This window comes from Ranitomeya variabilis, chromosome 1 (assembly GCF_051348905.1).
Source record: "Ranitomeya variabilis isolate aRanVar5 chromosome 1, aRanVar5.hap1, whole genome shotgun sequence".
In the NCBI taxonomy this organism is placed as follows: domain Eukaryota; kingdom Metazoa; phylum Chordata; class Amphibia; order Anura; family Dendrobatidae; genus Ranitomeya; species Ranitomeya variabilis.
Window position 1 is genome coordinate 1,066,638,557 of NC_135232.1, and position 10,815 is coordinate 1,066,649,371.

The window sequence follows — 10,815 nt, forward strand, 5'->3', positions numbered from 1 at the left end:
TGAAAAAAATGAAGACCCAAATCAAAAATTAGCCATATATCAGTATATGACTTATTAATATGGGCATACAGGTAATAGAAATGTTAAATTAATCCTACCTGTAAGCCTCATATTAGTGGTCTTGTTTTTGAGAAATGTTATATTTAGTGATGGGCGAACCTCCAGATGATCGGGATCAGTGGGTTCGCCCAAGTTGTTTTGTAAAGTTCGAGCTTGGGGCCGGAGATGGCGCAAACTTGTGTCCGAACCCTCGAGCTTGGACTTTACAGATATGGGATGGGGCGGGGGAGCTGTAAAACAAAGCATAAAATTAATGGTAAACATTGTAATTATACTTACCTGTCCAGCGACGCATCCTTTTGTCCCACTGTCTCCCGATTGCATCTGCTTCCGGGGCCACTCATTAACTTCCGGCAGTATTCACTGCACTCGGCAGTCTTTGGCTTTTTTTGGCATTGTTTGTGCGGTGACGGGAGTACGCGTCGCTGGACAGGTAAGTATACTTATTTATGTTTATTATTAATTTTATGCTTTTACAGGCCCTAGACCCAAACTGGACCCGAAGTGTAACACGGGTTTCCATGGGACGGGGTTCGGGACCTTGTGACTGAACACTATGTGTTCGGTAAAGGTCCAGAACTTTACAGTTCGGGTTCGCCCATCCCTAGTTATATTCTTTCTGTATGCTAATTATTTCTTCCAGGCTCTGAGGCATGTGGTGCCTGGAAGAAATTGCAATGCTGCCCCCCTCCCATGCACATCAGTTGTGGCCCTGGAATCCCGCACCTGCATCTTGCACTCCCTCAAAAATCCATACCTCTTTTTCTCTTCTATGGGCACTGCATTCATGGATCTTCTGCGCAGGCCCCAGCAACTTTCACCACAGTGACCTCAGGCATGCATGACAATAAGGTGCTTTCCTCACTTTCTCACTGCATAGTCATCACTATGTATACATGGTTCCTAGCGATGACTATGCACGGCGGAAGCGGGGAGAGCGCCTTATTTTCATGCACGCTGGAGGTTGCAGTGACTCGCTGGCGCCTGCGCAGAAGATCCCTGAATGCAGTGCCCATAGAAGGGCGAAAGAGGTATGGATTTTTGAGGAAGTGAAGGGTGCAGGCGTGGGATTCCGGTGCAATAACTGACATGCATGGGAGAAGGTAGTATTATAATGAAGACAGGAGGCACGTCGTGGAGCCTGGAAGAAATCATTTGCAAACAGAAAATATATAAAATTTCTCCACAACAAGACTATTAATATGAGGCCTACAACGAGGACTAGTTTAACATTTCTATTACCTGTATGCTCATATTAATCATAGACGTCCTGGAAGGTGGGAGGACCTGACAGATTTCCTTTAAGACTGATAAACTAAAGTTTTCTTCAGGCTGGTGAAGTCCATGGACAAATACAGTCTATGAAAAAGAACATACATATAGTTTACTTATTTTTAACAAGTTGCATCCCCTAGAAATTGACCTGCATGTTATGGGCTACAATATGTTAGAGATAGAAGATGGGAAACATCACTTAGAACTTGATATTTAACTTGACAAATGTCTCCGAAGAACTGACCCTAATTTGTCTTACTGACCCTATCCTTAGCTTTTTATGACTATATCAATTGCATGGGATCAGTTAGCGATGGGTTGGCCTCTACATTGATGTCTTGTGATGAATGATTAGTCACCACATAGTTTAAAACCATTCACTTTTAATTAGTAGACTGCTGTTACTATAGGGAGTATGCACGACTACTGTATGGCTTGTCCAGTAGTAAGCTGACGTCTATAGAAAATGCTGGTTTGCAGGTATCGATAGAACAGGCTGGTCTTTGAAGTCAACAACACACCTAGGTTTGGCCTTATTGCTGTCCACACTTAAGTTCTGGGTATAGCATGGTGGCTCTCAGTTGAAATATGTCTTGAAGCACTTGGCTTGAGCATATTTTTACCATAGATACCTAAAACTATGTTAAAATAAAAACATTTTTTTCTTTAAAAAAATAAATGACCTTTGTGATCAAAATGTGATTCCAGCACAAATTTAATGATTTTCTTTAATATGGTTATGAATGAGCAAACTGCATATTTTAAGAGCAAGTGTACATTTTCTTGCAGTAAATGTTCCACCCCGGCTAAGGATTATGTGAGGAATGTATCTCATCTCAAGGCAAATCTAACTGGAATATGACTTACTATTGAATGACATTTAGATTTACTAAGAAAATGTACAGTATACAGTTATATGAAAAAGTTTGGGCACCCCTATTAATCTTAAGCTTAATGTTTTATAAAAATTGTTTTTTTTGCAACAGCTATTTCAGTTTCATATATCTAATAACTGTTGGACACAGTAATGTTTCTGCCTTGAAATGAGGTTTATTGTACTAACAGAAAATGTGCAATCTGCATTCAAACAAAATTTGACAGGTGCATAAGTATGGGCACCCTTATCATTTTCTTGTTTTAAATACTCCTACCTACTTTTTACTGACTTACTAAAGCACTTTTTTTGGTTTTGTAACCTCATTAAGCTTTGAACTTCATTGCCAGGTGTATGCAATCATGAGAAAAGCTACTTATAGTGGCCACTTGCAAGTTGATCTCCTATTTGAATCTCCTCTGAAGAGTGGCATCATGTGCTCCTCAAAACAACTGTCAAATGATCTGAAAACAAAGATTATTCAACATAGTTGTTCAGGGGAAGGATACAAAAAGCTGTCTAAGAGATTTAACCTGTCAATTTCCACTGTGAGGAACATAGTAAGGAAATGGAAGAACACAGGTACAGTTCTTGTTAAGGCCAGAAGTGGCAGGCCAAGAAAAACATCAGAAAGGCAGAGAAGAAGAATGGTGAGATCAGTCAAGGACAATCCTCAGACCACCTCCAGAGAGCTGCAGCATCAACTTGCTGCAGATGGTGTCACTGTGCATCGGTCAACTATACAACGCACTTTGCACAAGGAGAAGCTGTATGGGAGAGTGATGCGAAAGAAGCCGTTTCTGCAAGCACGCCACAAACAGAGTCGGCTGAGGTATGCAAACGCACATTTGGAGAAGCCAATTTCTTTTTGGAAGAAGGTCCTGTGGACTGATGAAACCAAGATTGAGTTGTTTGGTAATACAAAAAGGTGTTATCCATGGCGGCAAAAAAACAAAAGTGCGTTGTATAGTTGACCGATGCACAGTGACACCATCTGCAGCAAGTTGATGCTGCAGCTCTCTGGAGGTGGTCTCAGGATTGTCCTTGACTGATCTCACCATTCTTCTTCTCTGCCTTTCTGATGTTTTTCTTGGCCTGCCACTTCTGGCCTTAACAAGAACTGTACCTGTGTTCTTCCATTTCCTTACTATGTTCCTCACAGTGGAAATTGACAGGTTAAATCTCTGAGACAGCTTTTTGTATCCTTCCCCTGAACAACTATGTTGAATAATCTTTGTTTTCAGATCATTTGACAGTTGTTTTGAGGAGCCCATGATGCCACTCTTCAGATGAGATTCAAACAGGAGAACAACTTGCAAGTGGCCACTTTAAGTAGCTTTTCTCATGATTGCATTCACCTGGCTATGAAGTTCAAAGCTCAATGAGGTTACAAAACCAAAAAAAGTGCTTTAGTAAGTCAGTAAAAAGTAGGTAGGAGTATTTAAAACAAGAAAATGATAAGGGTGCCCATACTTATGCACCTGTCAAATTTTGTTTGAATGCAGATTGCACATTTTCTGTTAGTACAATAAACCTCATTTCAAGGCAGAAACATTACTGTGTCCAACAGTTATTAGATATATGAAACTGAAATAGCTGTTGCAAAAAAAACAATTTTTATAAAACATTAAGCTTAAGATTAATAGGGGTGCCCAAACTTTTTCATATGACTGTATAACATCAGGAGAGACAGAATCACTTCTCCTAGATTCAAGGCCAGATGCTTCATCCTCCTCCAGCCATCAACTCTCCCTGCCATGGCAACCTTACATGCACTTTTGATGTGATGCTAACAGAGTATTTGGTTGACAATCACACAACTACCATTAACACCTGTTGTGCCACATCACTGGACTCTGCTACAAATATGCTACAATAGCATCACCTATGCCTCCTGACAAACCTGGCTCCTTAATGTTAATTGAGTCTGATACAATTGCTACAGGTGGGCCTCTTGACAACCCAGCTCTGCTAAATTGCTGGGCTATATTTTGGTTTAGCTCTACATGTTGTCATGCAGTGACTAGGGACTGTAGGCACTTAAGTGAGCCCGCCAACTAGGGTGTGCCCCAGTCTATTCTTGTCCCCCTGCAGTCAGACATCCTACCTGCCGCTCCATTTTAAAATAGGGATAAAAGTGTCCTGTCAGGGATAAAACTTCTCCATTCTTCCGATCGGTGCAGTTTCTAATGGTCGGACCTAAGCGATCACCTATCCTGTGGAGCCCATGGATCAGTGCTAATTTGTTTTAACAAAAAACCCCATTAATGTAAACTATCGTGATTATACATCCCAGGTATTGGGGCGCACAGTAGATTTGCAGCAGCCTCCTGTGTTTTACAGCTGATGCTCCGCTATAATGACAGATATTTGCATATAGCTGTAGGGTGGGCCCCTAGAGTCCATTCCCCTTGTGGGTCCCAGACACCCCAGTCCAACCCTGCTACCACAGCATCTTGCAGCGGTATGCTATTCCATCTGGTTTGCGTTAAGTTGGACCATCATTTATTTTTCAACAGGACAATGACCCCAAACACACCTCCTGGCTCTGTAAGGGCTATTCACCATGAAGGAGAGTGATGGGGTGCTTCGCCAGATGACCTGGCCTCCACAGTCACCAGACCTGAACCCAATCAAGATGGTTTGGGGTGAGCTGGACCGCAGAGTGAAGGCAAAAGGGCCAACAAGTGCTAATCATCAGGTGGCGTCACGAACATAAACTTTATTCACCAAATCCCCTTTAAAGACCTTCCCCTTTTACATGGGCGCCCAGGGCCATGGACTGGGTCGCCACGTGACATTCCCCTGTGAACACCGGACCCAGTACCGGGTACCCCACGGCCCTGGCGGGCAACTCACATCTCTGGAAACTCCTTCAAGATTGTTGGAAGACCATTCCCGGTAACTATCTCTTGAAGCTCATCAAGAGAATGCCAAGAGTGTGCAAAGCAGTCATCAAAGTAAAAGGTGGCTACTTTGAACAACCTAGAATATAACACATATTTTCAGTTGATTCACACTTTTTTGTTAAGTATATAATTCCACATGTGTTAATTCATAGTTTTGATGCCTTCAGTGTGAATGTACAATTTTCATAGTCATGAAAATGCAGAAAAATCTTTAAATGAGAAGGTGTGTCCAAACGTTTGGTCTGTACTGTATTTTTTTAAATTTTTTTTTTTTAACCATCATAAAGGACTGTTAAAAACATTTAAATTTCATTCTTCTTTAGTAAAAATTATTTTTATACTCTGGACGTATTTTTAAAAAAATAGGGACGGGGCTAGTATCAGTGATACAGATTTGCAGTCTTTGAAGTGTCGCTTTTTTTGCTTAGAAATTTATGTATTTTTCTTGCTTTTGTATTTATTTTCTTTCGTTTATTTCACACATTATGCCCCCTATACAGTCTTAACAGAACCTTGAGGGTGCATTTTAGCATACTAAAATACTCTTTTTATTGATGATTTTTTTCCTGTAACTGTGTTTGATATTTTATTCACAGTTTCAGGGGAAATTGAGTTTTCTGCCTGCACTGCAAAGCAGTTCCTGTTCTCTCCAAACACTCGGCAATCACATGATTACTGGGTTCAGATGGAGAAAGTGCTGACAGCTCCTCCTATACTGTATACACAGTGCTTGTGTAAGCAGGGATCAGATTATAATAAACCATCTAAGCCTTCTCAATGGTTGTGTCCTAGAACATTGAATTTTGACAACGATGATCCAGAGTAAAGTATGGACTGCCCAGCTTTTAAAGTCTATGGGTGGTCCGGAATGGGTAACAGCCAAATACAGGTAAACTTGTATATGACCTGAATCACCTGGTAACCATGTCAGAAAAACTGTGCAAATGGGTGTGGTTACGTAGATACATACATAGTGTAGTGATAAAGTTAGTACAAATAGAAAAAAGACAAATGCCCATCAGGTTCAACTGACTGAAAAGATTCAGTCTGGAAACTTCAGAACTACTTCCAAGTGTGTCAGAGCTCAGTCTCATTGTGGTTGAGAAAGGAGACCTAATAGCTCCAAAACACGTTTCCATTGCAGATCCATCTTCTGACAGTAAATTGGATCAAAGAGTCAACATCATTGTAGTTATTCATTCTATCTTTAACCCGAAACATCTGTGCACTTTGATGCTCACTGTCCACTTGGAATAGCGAACACACTATTCAAATTCCAAACTAGATCACAACACCTTTATCAAGTTTTGCCAACCCGTAATGGAAGTAAAGAACCTCCCCACTCTGAATGCTATCGAGAAGAGTTGTGCTTCGCTACAGCATATCCATAAAAGATGAGTTCTGTATTTACCGTAAATGTTTTATCCACCAAATGATTTGTTGACATTTTAACCTCATTTTACTGCCATTCTAGGACTCAGAAAATGGTAAGACAACCCTTTTTTTTCAGAGTTCTAATTTATTTTGCACCACTTAAACTAAAAAAATATAAGTTTTGGAATCACTGTAATCATACTGCCCTGAAAAACCATGTGTCCACATTATTTTACCATATAGTGAATGTTGTAACAACAAAACTCAATATATACTAGCAAAATTGTGTTTGTTTTTCACTATTTCATGGCATTAACATTTTTACCTATTTTTCAATTCATTATGTGGTCAAATGAATTATGTCATTCAAACCTACTTCTCATTCTGCAAAAAAACAGACACTCATATTACCCTATCAATGGAAAAATATAGATATAAAAAATAAAATATAATCTGACTCTTAGAAGAGGGAAAGGAAAAAAAAGTGCACAAAATGGAAAATTTTCTACAGTGGCAAGGGTGTAAAGAGACCTGTACATTAATCAGAGCTCTGTTTGCAATTTGATCTCACGAGTCACGAATGTTTTGGGTGTGAAGGTAGTTTTGTTTGAAGGTGACGGTTGGGAGAAGGGAGGATAGATCTGGTGATATCTAGCAAAGTATGCTTTTAGCAAGAGAGTTCATCATCTCCCACCTCAACTATTGCAATGTCCTCCTCTGTGACCTCCCAGCTAACTATCTTGCACCTCTGCAGTCCGTTCTTAATGCTACTGCCCAATGAATCCACCTCTCTCCTTCTCTTCTTCTCCTTTCTACAAATTCCTTCATTGCCTTCCAGTTCCCCAACTAATCCAGTTCAAACTACTAACATTGATCTACAAGCTCATCCATATTCTGGCTCCTGCATATATCTCCGAACTAATCTCCCGATAACTTCCAACATGTACTCTCCATTCCTCCCAAGACCTCTTTCTCTCTATATTCATACGTTCCTCACCAAAACGCCTACTGAGTATCCTACATCCACTGAAATTCCATGCCCCAACATGTCCAATTATCCACCTCATTCAAGACTTTCAGGCAGAATGTGAAAACCCATCTCTTTAGGAAAGCTTACAGCCTGCAATGACCTGCTTGCCACCTCACCACCATAGGAGCTGCGGTACCCCCCTAAGTTACCATCACCTTCCTCTTTATCCTGTAGACTGTAAGCCCGCAAGGACATGCCTCTGTCAAGTCTGTCATTGCTTAGTTTATTCATTCACTCTCTCAAAAAGGAGGACAAATGGAGTTTTTTTTTAAAACATGTACAAAATTCTTTATTGACAAAATAGTATACGAAAAGACAGATAAAACCATGTGCTATAAGGGACACGACAAAAAGTGGTGGCGTTCAGTACAAAGTATAGCTCAATTCACAGTAACTAACTTAGTAATGGTAAGATGAGGACTTGCTGGTTGAGCTCAGAGAGTCACATAACAATGCCCCCTGCTGTAAGCAAAAAGTGCCATCAGTCATTATACTATTCCTATGTTTCTACTAATGCCCAGGGTTGCATGGTTTGTGGTCAAGAGCCCAGGGTCCAAAACCAATCTGACAAAACAATCATCTATGGTTCCTCAAGTTCATTTGTATAATGCACAGTCAGAAAATCATCTTACCCCCTACTGAAATGCCAGCACCCAAACCCCGACGTGCGTTCCGCTGTCCGTTGACTCTGCTTCCTCAAGGGGAAGTAGTTTATTCACTGTAATCTATAACTGTATTTTGTATGTAGCAACTTTTCACATGTACAGCACCATGGAATCGATGGTGCTCTAAAAATAAATTATAATAATAATTATGTAATAAAGCTTATTTCTCAAAGTGTGAGTGTGACTTCTGCTCAACTTGCACCTTTACATTATAGTTTCATAAAAAGCTGTGCAGAGGAGCAGTGTGCAACTCATTATATGCTCCCCATATCACATGGGAATGTGGTAGCTAGTCATGCAGATCGATGGAAGCACATCTGGGTCACATCATTTAGTACACTCACTCCTATGAGCAGCAACACATTTACTAATTATTATACAATAAAAATATAGGAGAGGGAAATGGTACTTCTGTACCAATGTCTCAACCCCATGCTAACCCTTTGATCTGTTGACATATTAGATTTGTTGTACCTCATTCTGTTGACTTCCTGCGGGGCAGGTATTTATTAACATATGGTGCCTTTCTATAGGGCTACAACATTTAGGTATCTTTGATCATTCTCCTGTAAAGACAGTACTTTAAAACTAGTAGATTAAGAAGCTCTAAAAATATAATTGAAAAGCAAAAACTAAAAAAGGTGCAACCTTAAGTTCTAAGAAACCTTAGCATCAGTTCAAGAGGTGCAGTGGAACACATTGCTTCTTCACACACCTTTTGCCTGGAGCGCTCCCGATGTTAAATAAATGATGTGTCACTTTACACAAAGACATGAAAACTAGATCTTATCTCATCACCAGTCCTCTCTTGAGGCGTGAAGCGTGTTGCGTATGAACCAGAAATGACATGCAAATTAATTGTCATACTTTTTATGATCTATATCAATCTGCTCAAACATCATATACTAAATCTTACTAGCTACAGTATATATACACATTTCATTTCCTCCAGGTATAAATTACACAGGGGATTAGAGGTAAAGTTTATATAAATGTAGCCTAAATCTAAGTATTATCAGCTAAAAACTAACTAGTAATGCTGGCCACAGAAATTAGGTTATTGTTTGATAATGCTGGATCAGAAGGCTATCATCTATCAAAAGGATCCAATGGCCCCAGATAGACGACCATGCGGCTGCTGCTACGGGACACTAGGAGAGAGGAAGAGAGGAAGTCCAGCCAAGGTTCATTACTTTTCCTTTATTACATAAAGTGTGTTCACTGGACAGTTTTCTCTCCTGATTCCCCATACAGAAACAGTTGGAATCAACCATTAAAATTCCAGCTGATGGATCCTTCTCTCTCACAATATCATCCATCAGGGAAGAGGTTATTCAGGACTATTTTTTTTTACTATAGGCCTAAAAACTAACAGGCAGGTAGCTGCTAGCTACTTGTCTGTTTTGCGCGATTTCAGCTCAGAGTGGTCCAGTTAGTGATTCTGATGCTTCATGTCAGCAGAGCAGCACTTCTTCTTGGCTGCTCCATCAATGGGGCATGACTGCCAACTTTATGCTGATTGAGTAGGCAGTGGGGAGCTGGCTATTAATCAGCATGATGTCGGCAGCCACACCCTGTCAACAGAGCAGAAAAGAAGAAATAATTCTGCTCTGTCGATGTGTCGTCAGTGGAAGCTACAGAATCGCTCCCAGCAGGAGCACTCTGTGGCGACTCTGTGCCGGCAGAGGTCTAGATACAACTTGTAGATATGTAGCAACTTCTGGTCTGTTAGGTCTTAAGTAGTGATGAGTAGGGTTGAGCGAAACGGGTCGATCATTTTCAAAAGTCGCCGACTTTTGGCTAAGTCGGCGTCTCATGAAACCCGATCCGACCCCTGTGCTTGTCGGCCATGCGGTACGCGACTTTCGCGCCAAAGTCGCGTTTCAATGACGCGAAAAGCGCCATTTCTCAGCCAATGAAGGTGAACGCAGAGTGTGGGCAGCGTGATGACATAGATCCTGGTCCCCACCATCTTAGAGAAGGGCATTGCAGTGATTGGCTTGCTGTCTGCGGCGTCACAGGGGCTATAAAGGGGCGTTCCCGCCGACCGCCATCTTACTGCTGCTGATCTGAGCTTAGGGACAGGTTGCTGCCGCTTCATCAGAAGCAGGGAGAGCGTTAGGCAGGGTCCACTAACCACCAAACCGCTTGTGCTGCAGCGATTTCCACTGTCCAACACCACCTTCGGTGTGCAGGAACAGTGGAAGCTATTTTTTTTTTTTTTTCCCCTCAGCGCTGTAGCTCATTGGGCTGCCCTAGAAGGCTCCGTGATAGCTGTATTGCTGTGTGTACGCCACTGTGGAAACCAACTGCTTTTTTCAAAGCACATATCCTCTTGTTCCTTCCTTTCTGCACAGCTATCTTTTTTGTTTGTCCACACTTTTTATTTAATTTGTGCATCAGTCCACTCCTATTGCTGCCTGCCATACCTGGCTTACATTACTGCAGGGAGATAGTAATTGTAGGACAGTTTTTTTTTTTTTTTTGTTTTTTTTTTGGGGGAGATTAAGATTGGCATTTCTGCTACAGTGCCATCCCTGTGTGTGCCATCTCTCACTGAGTGGGCCATAGAAAGCCTATTTATTTTTTCCGTGATTTGTGTTCTAAAATCTACCTCAACACAGAAAC